The sequence below is a fragment of the Oncorhynchus masou genome, chromosome 31, assembly GCF_036934945.1.
Source record: "Oncorhynchus masou masou isolate Uvic2021 chromosome 31, UVic_Omas_1.1, whole genome shotgun sequence".
Taxonomy (NCBI): domain Eukaryota; kingdom Metazoa; phylum Chordata; class Actinopteri; order Salmoniformes; family Salmonidae; genus Oncorhynchus; species Oncorhynchus masou.
In genome coordinates, this window is record NC_088242.1 from 83,204,889 (window position 1) to 83,222,006 (window position 17,118).

General features: G+C 43.9%; 1 protein-coding gene across 1 annotated transcript in view; it reads left to right on the forward strand.

Annotated features, from left to right (window-relative positions):
* Positions 1-325: 325 nt before the first annotated feature.
* LOC135524579 (neurturin-like) overlaps positions 326-17,118 on the forward strand; it is a 35,872-nt gene continuing 19,079 nt past the window's right edge. Inside the window, exons 1-2 of the mRNA XM_064952243.1 lie at positions 326-765; positions 1,076-1,400. The gene's annotated coding sequence lies outside the window, so the exon portion shown is untranslated. The remainder of the gene's footprint in view (positions 766-1,075; positions 1,401-17,118) is intronic.

Here is a 17,118-nt window from a genome sequence, read left to right on the forward strand (position 1 = left end):
CCTTTGTGCAGAGGTCAGTGCAGACTGTGACACGAGCATACGCACACGCACATGAATCAACTGCAGTCCCGAGATATTCTAAGCCAGCCTCCTTTGATTAGATTTGAGTCTGCCAATGGTGTGTGTGAATGTGTCTGAGTGCGTGTGCGTGCATGCGTGTGTGTATTTGAATGTATTTATGTCTTAAAGGGGAGGGGAGGAAACGAGGAGGCGGAGAAAGGGAGCGAAAGAGTGATGAAGCTATTCAATCCCTCACCCCCTTCTTCCATTTAGCTCCCCCCTCTGTCCAACCTGCGCTCCCATCCCTCCGTACCTTAGCAGTGTAAAACTGGGCTCTCTGACACAAGCTGGTTTACGAAAAGCAGAATAGTCTACTACACTACACTGTACACCAACAGAAGAGGTTACTTTGAATTTGCAGAAGGAACATTATTTCAGTGTCTGCTTGTTTCTCTGTGGATGACAGGTAGCAGCTGCCGTGTTTACAATCAGCGGCGCGCCTACTTAGTCGGGACACTCAGTATCTCTGAAACTTCCATCGCTGCAGCACCGGGATTCGCAAATGATTGTGTAATTTAGATTATGGCTGGAGTCACTCTCTCTCTCTTACTCTGTGAGGACAGAGCTGTAATTAACTCGCATTGAAGGAATCTGTGGGGTGAATAGCTCCGTCTTGGAACGTCTCATCTTGTTCAGAGTGTTGTGTTCTAAACGCAGGGAAAAGGACAGACTGATCGAACTCATCTGGATCTTGGAGTTTAAAAAGTACTCATGAGATTTTAAAATATTTCAGTACTGCGTAAATAACATTCCATTTACTCAACACACTGCAGGAGATTTCTAGACAATTTATGTTGATTTACAAATTGTTAAGCTGTGGGCTGATTGTTTATTGCCATAAGACTTGCTGGATTTCTAGGGCAGATTCTCTCTCTGAAAGTCTGGCAGGTCTCCTTCAGCATGTCTGGCTGTGTGTGAAGGAGGTAGAATCATCTGGAGGAAACAACTCTACACTACTAACAGATGTTGTGTTTCATACCCTTACTAAAAAAACTCTATCTGCCCTAACACCTAGGCTTTGATAAGTCACTCTGAACACCTGAGGTTAAGACTATGGGGACTCTGGGCATCTTCCTCCACCAGCGGAACCTCTGGACGTGTGACAATGGTCTTCAGCAGATGCACAAACGCAGCAGCCTGGTAGTCCTGAAGGCTAACGCCGCTACTTTCTGACTGCTTTATTACTGGGCTGAAGGGAGAGCTGATACCTCTCTCCTCTACTCTGCCTCGCCTGAGCGGAAGACGGAGGAGTATTGGCCATATTGATCCCATGCAGTTCTCACCTGGAAGTCAAGCGAAACGTTAGACACACAGACGAGTCTGGATAAGCCGGGCAAACGGTAAGGACACGTGGTATCCTCTTTTGTCAGTGTAAACTGGGGGCTTATGTGGGAGGATGGTAATCACTGTTAGTGTCTTAAATTAAACATGAACGGACCAACGGCACAATGTAAGGTGCTAAGTGTCTATGTCAAAATCACTGTCCCAGAGGCTATTGCGCTACAGTTAAATTTGGTTTGGTAGTGTCATGCTTAGCAGACCTGTATAAGTCTGACTATATCATATACTATAATAGGGTAAATCCCCAAACAACACTGACTGTATTCTCTTTCCCAGAGAACAATTTGAAAGGGAAACACTTATAAACACTAAATTAAACCCCAGAAAGATACTTGAACTTTTTACTGGGTCAAGGTCACACAGAGTGATTATTGATAATCTTATACAAATCTACTTTGAAACAAAAATATACACCTCACACACGTATATGGGCTTAAAAAAAGATGAAACCTGTACCATATCAGACATAGAGTTTGAATGTATTACCTCCTAATATTACACTTTATATACATCTCAGAAGACAAAAATATAACAAAACTGTTTGACATAGAAAAACTGTATTTATTTTTTTACTTTCCTCCCATGACGCCAAAGAGGTTGCTTTTGGTCATTGACTACAGGAAAGGGCTATGCCAACATTGTAAAATTCAACATACAAGGAACTGAAATCTCACTTGAATTAGTAGCTCCCTATGGAGAGAGTCTGGGGCATGGGAAGCTAAACCAGTTGTCTCTGAGCTGTTCAACTGCCATAACCTGTGTAACAATCCGGCTTATAGCGCAGGCTGCTAACTATCTGGAAAAGCAGTGATTTACCTTAACTGCACTCTCCGGCGTTAGAAAGGGTCACAGCCGTCTACTCTGTGTGGACAACATGGTCGGACCAATGACGATGGCTCTATGATTGACACATGACTCTAAAGCTGAATGTGTTATGACACATTTCGATTTTCATGTGACGTAACCTGGAGGCATGTTTTTAGTTAATGTCTAGGTAGAACCACTTAAATCTGGTCATATTGGAATTACCCAATAATAAGTAAATGGGAAACCGCTAGTGCCCCCCATTGTCTGGAACACATGTTGCAACACTATGTTGAGAGAAGAGGAAGAGTTTAGGATGTGTGCTAACATATCTGAAATCCACCCATGCCAAAACGACAGGGAATATTCAAACTCATGATTACCAGATTACACAAAAGACGTTGGCAACATTATATTCTACGTACGTTTGTCGGCAGTCAACTTTACTTAAAGTTTGGTAGCATCTTGGGTCATTCATGTTTAAGACCCGTGGTTCTTATAGATTTATTGATTTGCTTGTTGGAGATGGAGCAGATTTAAGCTTGTTCACGTGCGTCTCTTTAAATGTATCTTCCAGCTGTGATAATTTACAGAGAAAATAAACGTTTTTCCATCTTTTCCACTTCTGTAGCGAATGTGGAAGCTCATGCAATAGGTGATCACTGTTTTTACGCACATGAAAACAAGGGACATCTTACTACATCTTCCCCTCTCCAATGAACAAGAATTCAACATGCATCGTCACTGAAGCATAACTGAAATGCAGTTTTGAAACAAGTATTATTTTCTTTAACATGCTACTTCCCATTCTGAAATGCCATGAAAGCATGAAATTACACAGTTTGAACTATGCATTAACTTAGGTAAAATCTTTAATTTTGCTGGGTATGGTCCCCTCAACAGTATGTATTCTATTCACATAACATAGTCTTTCAGCCACTCTGGTGGCTTCACATCACTTTTTGGGCGAGCTTGTTAACCTGAGCCGGTGAGACAGGCAATGTGGAGCGTAGCCTTCTGTCCATGATGCAGTGGTGTGACTCTGTAAGCCAACAGAGCCCTATACAGATCCTTGTTCTTTTTCAGCAGGCCCTTGACTGTTTTCACAGCCCTCTCTGCCTTGACACTTCTCTGTGTATGGTATGAGCTACTGGTCACATGTGTGAAGTCATATTATACAGAAAAAGCAACCAGGACCTCAGAAAAAAAAAGACTTTAATCCATTGATAACACCAGCTGATGTGGTTATGGGTGTCTTTGCTATTTCAATGTATCTTGAATAGTAATCTAATCCAAGAGAACATATCTGCCCCTACCTTTTGCCATGGCCGTTTTGGCAGCTCAGTTGCCATCATTGGTTCAGGATGATAAAGGTTGACATTTTGCACACACCTCACACTGGGCCACCAGCTTGGCAATCTGAGTACTTAGACCAAGCCACCACACCAACTGTAGAGCCCTCAGTCTGCATTTGGATATCCTCATGTATCCTCATAAACTCAGTTTAGCATTTCTGGTTGTAGAGTCTCTGGGATAACTATCCATTGACTGTTCATGAGTAGGTCTCCATTACGGTGGACGTCACTTTGGTGCACCCAATAGGGCTTCAGAAGCTGAGGCAGAGCCTACTGCCTAGGCCTTAGGCCATTCTTTTTTGAACTCCTGTACTCTCTGTCGGCAGATGGTCTCGCTGTTGCTCCTCTGCAATCTGCTGCAGTTTGGTCTGAGACACAGGTATGCTGTCTCTTACTCCATTAACAGACACCTGTGCCTCACCCTCTAGACATTGCTTCTCCTCTGTTAATGGATGTTTAATTGGGGCCCTGGAGAGTGCATCTGCTGTGTTCAGTGCCTTCCCTGGCACATACACCATCTTGTAGGTGAACCTCAGCAATCTGAGGCGGAAGCGCAGAACTGTGGGAGGCAAGTCGTCCAGTGCTTTTGTCCCTAACAGAGCGAACAGTGCTTTGTGGTCAGTCTCTGCTGTAAGCTGAAGGCCAATTTACTATTGCCTGAGCATTTCACATGCCCATGTGATAGGCAACGCCTTCTTCTCCACTTGTGCATGCCTTTGCTCTGTGTCAGATAAGCTTTGTAAGATGTATGTTATTGGACACCACTCCATGTTGTCCTGCATCTGTGTGAGGACCACCCCTAGCCAAAAGGATGGTGCCTCTGCTGACACATTTGTCTTAGCATGGGGGCGGTACTGGGCCAGCACTCTCTGTGAGGCCAGGTGTCCTCTGATTTTGTCAAATGCTGCCTGTTGCATGTCATTCTCTTTGAGTCATTCTCTTTGGCTAGTCAGTCTATCAGGGGTTTGGTTGTGTCTGAAAGTTACTCACATATGTGGCCATGCCTAAGAAGGTCCTGACTCCAGCCACGTTCTGGGGGATGGGCATGTCTGTGATAGTGCTGATCTTCTCCGGGTCCGGCTCTTTTCCAGCTGCACTGATTTTGTTTTCCAAGAACAAGACGTTTGGCTGTGCAAAGGGGCATTTTTCATTGAGTGTCAGGCCAGTCTTTCATCATGTTCTGCTCTGTCCCGTCTGCACATGAGCATGCCGTCCACGTGGACTATGATGCCCCTCAGCCCAGCTGGGACATGCGTCTTTGGAAATGCTCAGGACCGAGATCGATTCCAAATGGCAAAACATTGAAACCGTACCGGCCAAATGGTGGGAGCGCCCTACTCTCTGGTGACAGGGGTATCTGCCAGAAGCCTGAGCGGGCATCCAGCTTTGTGAAGACTTGTGAACCATCCAACTAAGCCAGTGACTTCTCCACTGATGGTAAGATGTGTCTCTCTCTGCAGTGCCTCATTCAAGTTAGTAATGTCCCCATTGGCTTTTGGGACCACCACCATCCCTGCACACCAATCAGTGGGACTCTATTTTAGACACATACCCAATTTCTTCCATCCTTCCAAAGGGATAGGCACACAGCAGGGGGTGATAAGGGCATAGGGGACTGCATCCTCCTTCAGGTGGATTTTGTAGTCACCTTCTAGCCTTCCTAGGCCAGAAATCACTTTTGGGAATTTATTTCTGAAAACCTCCCCTGGGTCGTCCAGTTCACTCACTCTCTCAATGAGTTGCAATGCTTCAATTGCTGGCAGCCACGGCAGCGATCTGGCCAGAGAGTCAATGACGAATACAGTCTGGATGGCACTTCTCTTTATTCTCCAGTTTACACACAATCTGCCCTACCACTGGTAATATCTTATTACTGGGCCTGTACAGTTTTTTTGTTTGTAGCAAGCCATCTCTACTGTAGCTATACAGCCTAGTGGGGATTGATGTCACTGCTACACCTGTGTCTGGTTGAAATGACTACAGTTTAATGTCGGAGTGCCAGCCAGCATCTCCCCCCCCCCCCTACTTCCCCCAGAATTAGCTGACCTACTGTAACTGCTGTTCCTCCTCTGAGACCTCATGCATTTGCTTTGATTGACAGACCGATGAAAAGTGTCCTCTCTTGTGACATTACCTGCATTCCTCATCCTTTGCTAGGCAATCTTTCCAGCTGTGGAAAGGGGATTTCCCACATTTGCGACAAATGCTTGAACTGGCTACTGGGACTGTCTGTGATTGTTTTCTCCACATCTGTCTCTGTTCCCCTCAGTTGTTTTAGCACGGTATGAAAACGCATGTATTTCCTCCCTCTCTTCACTCTACATAGAGCTGCTACTGCACAGCATCGCCTGCTGTTTTTTTACTGTCTCACTGCCTAACCTGGTTTACAGCTTTGGACAAGGTAAGCTGTGAATCCAACTGTAACTGTTCAGAAACTGTTCACTAAATCAAATCAACATTTTATTTGTCACATGCAGATGTTATTGCAAATCTAGTGAAATGCTTATGCTTCTAGATCTGACAGTGCAGCAGTATCTAACAGGTAATATCTAACAATTCCACAACAAAACCTAATACACACAATCTAGTAAAGGACTGGGATGAAAATATATAAGTATAAAATATATGGATGAGCAGTGACAGAGCGGCTAAGATGCAATAGATAGCAAAGAATTCGATTTTTTATTTTATTTCACCTTTATTTAAACCAGGTAGGCCAGTTGAGAACAAGTTCTCATTTGCAACTGCGACTTGGCCAAGAAAAAACATAGCAATTCCACACATACAACAACAGTTACACATGGAATAAAAAAAACATAGTCAATAATACAGTAGAACAAAATAAAACAAAAAGTCTATATTCAGTGAGTGCAAATGAGCTAAGATAGGGGAGTTAAGGCAATAAATAGGCCATAGTGGCAAAGTAATTACAATATAGCAATTAAACACTGAAATGGTAGATGTGCAGAAGATTAATGTGCAAGTAGAGATACTAGGGTGCAAAGGAGCAAGATAAATAAATAAATATACTGCATGGGGATGAGGTAGGTAGATAGCCAATCTGTAAACATTCCATCTATGTACAGATGCAGTGATCTGTGAACTGCTCTGACAGCTGGTGCTTAAAGCTAGTGAGGGGACATGAGTCTCCAGCTTCAGAGAATTTTTTCAGTTCGTTCCAGTCATTGGCAGCAGAGAACTGGAAGGAAAGACGACCAAAGGAGGAATTGGCTTTGGGGGTGACCATATACATGCTGGAGCGCGTACAACGAGTGGGTGCTGCTATGGTGACCAGTGAGCTGAGATAAGGCGGGGCTTTACCTAGCAGAGACTTGTAGATAACCTGTAGCCAGTGGGTTTGGTGACGAGTATGAAGCGAGGGCCAACCAATGAGATCGTACAGGTCGCCATGGTGGGTAGTGTATGGGGCTTTGGTGACAAAACGGATGGCACTGTGATAGATTGCATCCAGTTTGTTGAGTAGAGTGTTGGAGGCTATTTTATAGATGACATCACCGAAGTCGAGGATCGGTAGGATGGTCAGTTTTTCGAGGGTATGTTTGGCAGCATGAGTGAAGGATGCTTTGTTGCGATTTAGGAAGTCAATTCTTGATTTAATTTTGGATTGGAGATGCTTAATGTAAGTCTGGAAGGAGAGTTTACAGTCTAACCTGACACCTAGGTATTTGTAGGTGTCCACGTATTCTAAGTCAGAGCCGTCCAGAGTAGTGATGCTGGATGGGCGAGCAGGTGCGGGCAGGGATCGGTTGAACAGCATGTATTTAGATTCCCCTGCATTTAAGAGCAGTTGGAGGCCACGGAAGGAGAGTTGTATGGAGAGTAGAATAGATAGTGAAGGATACAGTATATACATATGAGATGAGTAATGCGAGATATGTAAACATGATTAAAGTGACTAGTGTTCCATTTTTTAAAGTGGCCAATGATATCAAGTCTGTAGGTAGGCAGCCGCCTCTCTATGCCAGTGGTGGCTGTTTAATAATCTGATGGCCTCAATGTTTTTCAAACTCTCTGTCCCAGCTTTGATGCACCTATACTGACCTCGCCTTCCGGATGGTAGCGGGGTGAACAGGCAGTGACTCGGGCGGTTATTGTCCTTGATGATCCTTTTTGCCTTTCTGTGACATCGGGTGGTGTAGGTGTCCTGGAGGGCAGGTAGTTTGCCCCCAGTGATGTGTTGTGCAGACCACACCACCCTCTGGAGAGCTTTGCGGTTGTGGGCGGTACAGTTGCCGTACCAGGCGGTGATACATTGTGCACTGGTAAAAGTTAGTGAGGATTTCCAGTGACAAGCCACATTTTTTCAGCCTCCTGAGGTTGAAGAGGCGCTGTTGTGCCTTCTTCACCACACTATCTGTGTGCACGGACCATTTTAGTTTGTCTGTGATATGTACACCGAGGAACTTTCCACCTTCTCCATTGCTGTCCCGTCAATGTAAATAGGGGTGAACAGGTAGTCCACGATCATCTCTTTTGTTTTGCTGACATTGAGTGAGAGGTTATTTTCCTGACTCCAGACTTCGTTCCAGTGTTGAGGATCAGCGGAGTGAAGATGTTGTTTCCTACCTTCACCACCTGGGAGCGGACCGTCAAGAAGTCCAGGACCCGGTTGTACAGGGCGGGGTCGAGACCCAGGGTCTCGAGCTTAATCATGAGTTTGGAGGGTACTATGGTGTTGAATGCCGAGCTGTAGTCCATGAACAGCATTCTTACATAGGTATTCCTCTTGTCCAGATGGGATAGGGCAGTGTGCAGTTTGATGGCGATTGCATTGTCTGTGGACCTATTGGGGCGGTAAGAAAATTGGAGTAGGTCTAGGAGTTTGTCTAGAAGTGAGTGCTATGGGGCGGTAGTCATTTAGTTCAGTTACCTTAGCTTTCTTGGGAACAGGAACAATGGTTGCCATCTTGAAGCATGTTGGGACGGCAGACTGGGATAGGGTTTGATTGAATATGTCCTTAAACACACCAGCCAGCTGGTTTGCGCATGCTCTGAGGCTAGGGATGCCGTCTGGGCCGGCAGCCTTGCGAGGGTTAACAGGTTTAAATGTTTTACTCATGTCGGCCACGGGGAAGGAGAGCCCATCAGTCTTTAGTAGCGGGCCGTGTCGGTGGAACTATATTGTCTTCAAAGCGCTCAAAGGAGCTGTTTAAATTGTCTGGGAGCAAGACGTCGATATCTGCGACGGGGCTGGTTTTCTTTTTGGAATCCGTGATTGTCTGTAGACACTGCCACATATGTCTCGTGTTTTAGCCATTGAATTGGGACTCCACTTTGTCTCTATACTGACGCTTTGCTTGTTTGACTGCTTTACGGAGAGAATGACTACACTGTTTGTTTTCGGCCATGTTTCCAGTCGCCTTGCCATGATTAAATGCGGTGGTACGTGCTTTCAGTTTTGTGCGAATGTTGCCATTAATCCACGGTTTCTGGTTAGTGAAGGTTTTATTAGTCACAGTGGGTACAACATCTCCTATACACTTCCTTATAAACTCGCTCACCGAGTCAGTGCATACGTCAATGTTGTTGTCTGAGGCTACCCGGAACTTATCCCAGTCCACGTGATTGCTTCAATCTTGAAGCGTGAAATCCGATTGGTCAGACCGGGGTTAGATAGACCGGGCGCTTCCTGTTTTAGTTTCTGCCTATAGGAGAAAATCCCGATGGCTGTACAGACTTCGACAGCATGTCCCCAGCTAGCCATGTCTCTGTGCAACAGAATATGTTATACAATCCCGGATCTCTCTTTGGAAAGCAACTCTTTCCCTAATTTCATCGACTTTGCTGACTAGGGACTGGACATTAGCAAGTAATATACTCAGAAGCGGTGGGTGGTGTGCGCGCATCCGAAGCCTCACTAGAAGACCGCTCCAGCACCCTCTCCTCCGACAGTGTTGTTTTGGGTTGACCTCTGGAATCAGTTCAAATGCCTTCGGAGGTGCAGACAAAGGATCCACTTTGGGAAAGTCATATTCCTGGTCGTAGTGCTGGTTGTGCTGTTAAGTTGACGTCTCTCTGATATACAATCCGATCTCGGATCAGTTCTTCCCTGAGTGCACCAAACTGACTATGTTCTGCTAGCTTCTGAACAGCTGTGATAAATCTGCCAGCGGTTTCACCCTGCTTCTGCACACATTAAACCTACCTCTCTTAAACATAATGTTGTCTCCCTACGAAAAGCATTTCATAAGTCTTTACTTGCACTGTAGCTAAGTTTCTCTTCCTCAGTCAACAATGAAACATTTAATATATCCCCAGTTTCATCACCTATAGAGTAAATCAGCGTATCAACTTGAAATGCCAGATTTGCCATGTTTAATTCTGAAACTTCTCAAAGCGCCTGATCCATTTTGGCCAGTTTTGAATGAACATACAATCAAAAATCTCTTGGGGCTAATGCGAAATCCATCAGCACTGGCCTGTTCATGTTCGTGAGAGTGTCCATTGAACTTGGAGTTGACATCGCTGAAATCCCGACAGTTTCTTCTTCTTGCAAGATGTTGCTAGCAGTAACCTAATCCTCACTCGTTAGCTTAGACCAATGATGATCTGCACTGTTTATCTCCAAAAATGTGCCCTCCTTGCTATGAAAGAGTCTGTCGGCATGGATTTATGATTTACATGGTAAGTCCTTCACGTTTTTGTCATTATTAAAACCACTCTGACACCATGTATATTATCTAAAATAAGGAGGCACGACAAGGCCCTAGGATGTTTACTAGCCCAGTCTGCGCATGTCATACACAGCGTATTCGGAAAGTATACAGACCCCTTGATGTTTTCCCACATTGTTACATTACTGCATTATTCTAACATGTATTAAATAGTTTTTTCCCTCATCAAATCTACACACAATATCACATTGATTACAAATCAATCACTAAAATATCACATTTACATACATAGTTGAAACACCTTTGGCAGCAATTACAGCCTTGAGTCCTCTTGGGTATCGTGTTACAAGCATTCTTCTCTGCAGATCCTCTCAAGCTCTGTCAGTTTGGATGGGGAGTGTCGCTGCACAGCTATTTTCAGGTCTACCCAGAGAGGTTCAATTGGGTTCAAGTCCAAGCTCTGGCTGGGCCACTCAATGACATTCAGAGACTGTCCCGAAGCCACTCCTGCATTGGGGTCTGTATGCTTTTTGAATGTACTGTATAGGTACAGATTCCCACAAGGGACATCCTAGAACACTTTCCATAGAAGGTTCTACATGGACCCCAAAAGGGTTCTACCTAAAACCTAAAGGGTTATCCTATGTGGAGAGAAAGTTAGAAACGGGTAAGATTAGTATTCCTGCAACAATATTTTGTTGAAATATAATTTGATCTCTGAGAAATTAAGCTAATTGATTGCACCCAAATTGGACCTTTTTTAAATGATAGGATTCATATAATATTCAATAAATATAGTACATAACATCCGATTTGGACCAACACTTACATGAGTAAGACATGAGGGTTTCAAAGAAATTGTCAAAAGCCACCCACGTATAACCCACACCCCACACAAATCCCAACCCAACAACTAGTATACAATACATTCTCTACCTTTGACAAGTAGTACAGCTCGGAGTATTGTTTCTTCATCCTATGTAATACATTCTCAGTGAATTTGCTATTATTTTCCCTCCTGTTCAGACAATTAGTCATAGAAGTTGTAGGTTTATGTCCCTTCCTACATTCTGATATTACCAGGTCCTGACCACTAGACGGTGATGTTCTTGCTATTAGGTGTTAAATAAATGTAATCCGCCCCCCCTCAATGTTAAAGGGATAGTTCAACCAAATTCCAAAATTATATATTGGCTTCCTTACCTTGTAGCAGTCTATGAACAAGGTATGACAGCATCCCATGCTTTGGTTTAGTTTACCTGGCCACTGTTTCAAATTCTAACTTTTTAGCATTGGTTTCACAAATCCAATGCAAGTCAATATTAGCATTCATATCCAAATCATCTCAAGTAAAATTATTGAGTAATTCAATCCATTTTGAGATGGTTTGAACATGAAGAGTGATTCACAGGAAAACTATCTGAGAACATCTATCTCATTCACAACACTGGGCTTTATAGGTGTTTTGTCTTTTGTAGCCTTTTGGTTGCTCCTCATTGCTATTGTTCTTTATTTTTACATTTTGTCATTTCTATCTGCAACTTCTGAATGTCATATTTGGACTCAAACAGTACCATTTTTGTAAATATTACCACATGCACTATACGCACCTGCAGCGTCCTAAAACTGCTAGATGCCATTTTATCTTAACAGGAACTGAACTGATAAAGTGTTATAACACTTTCCAACAACGGTATGCAGCAGTAACAGAGGTTTCTTCAAGTCGTTATCTAATATACACTAGACCACCCAGAGGTTCATTTACTTAGCTGGTGTCCATGGACATAACCCCAACCAGTAATCTCCACATGTTTCAAGCTGACTACCATCATTCCTGTTCCCAAAAAATCAAAGACATCCTGCCACAATGACTACCACCCTGTAGCACTCTGGTCAAGGCACACATCAACTGCATCATCCCAGACACCCGTGGCCCACTCCAATTTGCATATTGCACCAACAGATCCACAGACAACTTAATCTCAGTTGCAGTCCACACTGTCCGCTCCCACCAAGAAAAGAGGAATACCTATGTGAGGATGCTGTTCATCAACTACAGCTCAGCGTTCAACACCATAGTGCCCTCCAAGCACGTCATCAAGCTCGGGACCTTCTGACTGAACACCTCCCTCTGCAACGGGATCCTGGACTTCCTCACGGGCCGACCCCAGGTGGTAAGATTAGGCAACAACACATCCGCCACGCTGACCCTCAAAATGGGTTCTCCTCAGGGGTGTGTGCTTAGTCCCCTCCTGTACTCCTTATTCACCCACGACTGTGTGGCCACGCACAACTCCATAATTAACTTTCCTGATGACATGACGGTGTTAGGCTTGATCACCAACGGTGGTGAGAAAGCCTATAGGGAGGATGTCAAAGACCTGTCAGTGTGATACCAGGACAACAACCTCTCCCTTAACGTCAGCAAGACCAAGGAGCTGATTGTGGTCTACAGGGAACAGGGGTGGGTGCACACCGCATCCACATCGACGGGCCACAGTGGAGAGGGTTCGAGAGCGTTGGTGTCCACATCATTGAGGACTTATAATGTTCCTCTCACACCAGCACAGCCATGAAGTAGGCATGGCAGTGCCTTTTCTCCCTCAGGAAGCTGAAACAATTTGGCATGGCCCCTCAGATCCTTAGGAACTTTTACAGCTGCACCATCGAGCGCATCCTGACTTGTATGACCGTCTGGTATGGCAACTGCATGGGGGTGTTGGGTGTGCCGTGAGAGTTATTTAAGATTCTCTTCAAAAGAGGTAGGGTTTCAGACGTTTTCAAAAGATGGGCAGGGACTCCGCAGTCCTAATTTAAAACTTCTTGGTGACGGGGAAGTATTTTCACGTCCGGATGAAATGCGCCCGGAATGATCACCTACCAACCAGTAAGAATTCCGACTCTCACAGACCTGTTAGTTTTTCTTTAAGAAGCCCTCCTGTTCTCCACTCATTACCTGTATTAACTGTACCTGTTTGCACTCGTTACCTGTATAAAAGACACACACTCAATCAAACAGACTCCAACCTCTCCACATTGGCGAAGACTAGGGAGCTGTGTAAGGACATCAGGGATAAAATTGTAAACCTGCACAAGGCTGGGATGGGCTACAGGACAGTAGGCAAGCAGCATGGTGAGAATGCAACAACTGTTGGCAAAATTATTAGAAAATGGAAGAAGTTCAAGATGACGTCAATCACCCTCGGTCTGGGGCTCCATGCAAGATCTCACCTCGTGGGGCATTAATGATCATGAGGAAGGTGAGGGATCAGCCCAGAACTACACGGCAGGACCTGGTCAATGACCTGAAGAGAGCTGGGACAACAGTCTCAAAGAAAACCATTAGTAACACACTATGCCGTCATGGATTAAAATCCTGCAGCGCACGCAAGGTCCCCCTGCTCAAGCCAGCGCATGTCCAGGCCCGTCTGAAGTTTGCCAATGACCTTCTGGATGATCCAGAGGAGGAATGGCAGAAGGTCATGTGGTCTGATGAGACAAAAATAGAGCTTTTTGGTCTAAACTCCACTCGCCATGTTTGGAGGAAGAAGGATGAGTACAACCCCAAGAACACCATCCCAACCATGAAGAATGGAGGTGGAAACATCATTCTTTGGGGATGCTTTTCTGCAAAGGGGACAGGACGACTGCACAGTATGTATGTATCGCGAGATCTCGGCCAACAACCTTCTTCCCTCAGTAAGAGCATTGAAGATGGGTCACGGCTGGGTCTTCCAGCATGACAACGACCCGAAACACACAGCCAGGGCAACTAAGGAGTGGTTCTGTAAGAAGCATCTCAAGGTCCTGGAGTGGCCTAGCCAGTCTCCAGACCTGAACCCAATAGAAAATCTTTTACAGGGACCCTGAAAATCTTTTACAGGGACCCTGTATCTAGCTTCCTCTCTTATTTCTTATTTATCGTGTTTTTTATTGAATTCTTATTTTGTAATTAGTTATACTTTTTGATATTGCAAGCCCTGCTGGGTAGGGCTTGCAAGTTAAGCATTTCACTGTACTTTTGCATGTGAAAAATAGACTTGAACATGAGTCACCCTACAAGACGACAGAGTTGACTTCTGGGATGAGGAATACCATCCTTGGGAGCCTACTGGTATTTCCCCTGACCTGCACCACATATAATGGGAGCTGTGATCAATACCCTCCATCTAGTCCTCTTTCAAAATGCCTCAAATCTCTAATATTGACAAAGTACCTTTACCCCTCTCTCTGGCTGAGACATCATGTGGTGAATTCATTGCATTAATAGTAGGCTACATAATGGAAACCAGTTATCCTTACCTATATCAAAGCTATGATGTGGTTAACAGATTACCCCCCACTTCCATCCCCACACCTCCAGGTGGTGATTCCCTCCAGCCACGCTGGGTAAATTGCAGCCCACGTGATGGAAATAAACTGGGAGGCATTAGCAGTTGTAATCCAGGCCTGATCTTGGGAGCCATGCTCCGCTCTATATGCTGCTCCCCTGTTGCCCTGCCATTAGGCCTTGAAGACAACTGACCGTACAATAACATGAACTATTAAGAATTCAGCCCAAGTCTTCTCCTCTTCTTGGGAAGAGAAAATGAAGGTACCGAATCACTTTTCCTGCTGTGATGTTCTCGGTGTAGTGTGTCGAGTTTAAGTCTTTTTGTCTTGAGTTTCGCTGAGTTACAGAGGTGACCTTGCTCACCTTTGATCTAAATGATCGTGCTTCTGTAGAGGCGTGCAGCCATTGACATTACTGTAGCAATTGAACCTTGTGTGTCAAGTGATGGATTGCATCTGGGGTCCCCTTATGCATGCTTCTCCACCTCCTCCAAACATTTAACCCTGAAAGGACCAAAGCTTGTGGACATCACTGTACATGTACACTTGATTATCTTGTTGCACTTGGAATCTTCCTACTCTTTAGAGGTTTTCTTATGATATTGCAATTGATCCATGGAATATACCCTAGTAGTCAGCTCAAACATTGTGCACCATTCACACTGATCCACCTCAACATAATTAATCCCAATTTGTAAAGCACTAAACAGCAGATTGTGTGACAAGCTCAATGCTTATGTGGTTTATCTCTACCAAGAGCAAGGCATGTGCACATCGATGTCCTAGAATTCAAATATGGGGTAATCCTTATTCTGAATAGTTTTTTGTGTGAGACCTACTTTTGCTTTCATGTCATTGAATTGCAATACTTTAATTTACTGTATGTCAGGGACTTGCACTGCACATGAGCAGATCATTGTATGATGTAAGGTTGCATGTATGGACAACTCCCATAGTGATTTACTTCCCCTTCGTACACTTGTTTATTAGTTACTGAAAGACCCCACTTCATCACGTCTCCATGTATTTTTACTCAAGTGATTACAGCACGTAAATTACACAAACGGACACTATATGAGACAGACAGATGGGCTGAATTAGTCTCTATTGTTGTTGAGGCCTGTGAATGTCTATAGAGGAAGAGTGGCCTTGGAACATTGTGGATCTGTACCAAATGTGAATCACCTACTTGACTATAGGAGTAAGAACAATTTGGTTTATTTTAGTTTGTTTGGAATTATTCTATAAATACTCATAAAGTTGATTGATTTTGTTTCCTTTGGGTTGGGACTAGAAATGTATAAAGCCTGACATTTAAAGTTACAGCTTATTTTCCAAAACTTCCTTTGTGAATTGAATTGTCTCCTTGTGAGGGGACAGGGTGTAGTGTCCTTGGATACGTGGTCTATGAATAATAACCCTAGTTGTTTTCCTGTCTCACTGTAGTCTGCTCATTTGATATACAAAAGGTCGCCATGAGAAAATAATGCCTTCTCCTTGATATCAGTGGAGTAGTTGATGAAGAACTCAGCATTAAAAAATACATTATAGAAGAATGCACTTTAAAAAATGAAATACGAGTGGCTCGACGAGCTGTTTCTCTCTCACACACACACACACACTTTTTCTTGAGAGGATGGTCAGGGGGCCAGAACATAACTACAAATAATTTGTAGACTGCAAATTTACCTCAAGAAGACTAAACATATCATATTTGAATAAAACATAATTTCAAACTTTGCTTACATTTGTAAAATATCACAATATCTCTCTATTGTGGGAATACTTTGGAACAGATTTCCAAAATTAAAATCACTTGGAGCTGAGGCTGCACTACGTTTGTGACAAAAAAATGTACCCCGCACTGCAGACGGCTATATCGATCCGCTAATACATGCAAGGCCGGCCTTCTCATTAAGCAGGATTAGGCAACCGCCTATAGTGGCAGACTGAAGAGGGTAGCATTTTCTGATAAACTGACCAAGACTTACCTCCAACAACATAAAAATTCACATAATTCTGTGCCAAAACAATGACAATTTCTCTCAACCAGTGGCATATGGGAATTTTAGGTGCGTGCTGATGCCGCCCTGTGATAAGCAGTGCCTACTTTCTCAAAGGCGGGCACAAAATATTTAGCTTGTCCATTCCCATTGCACCTCTCCAGGGTACTGTTGGCGAGCTCCATCGCTGCCTCACTCCACCAACTTTCCGTCAAAATAATTATCTAACATAAATCATGTAGCAGATGTATGTGGCCTTTTTCTGTAGCCTACAGGCTGGAGCTAAAATGTATAACAATGTAATGAGACAGACACTTTTTACATCATGCAGGTTTCTCTGATCAAATAGCCTCACCTAAATGGTGCCCAATCAAAATGAATGTGCTGACATCTTAACAGTAACATATCTGTAAAACAGGAGAAGTCAAAGTAAAATGGACAATATGGAATGGATGATGTCTGGACAACTGCTGTCCATAGTTTCACCCTGTGGGTTAAATCTAAAAAAATAAATGTATTTAACCCTTATTTTACCATGATCAGTGGGTTCAAGTTTGTATCCATACATTTTTGAGGAGCTGATCATAG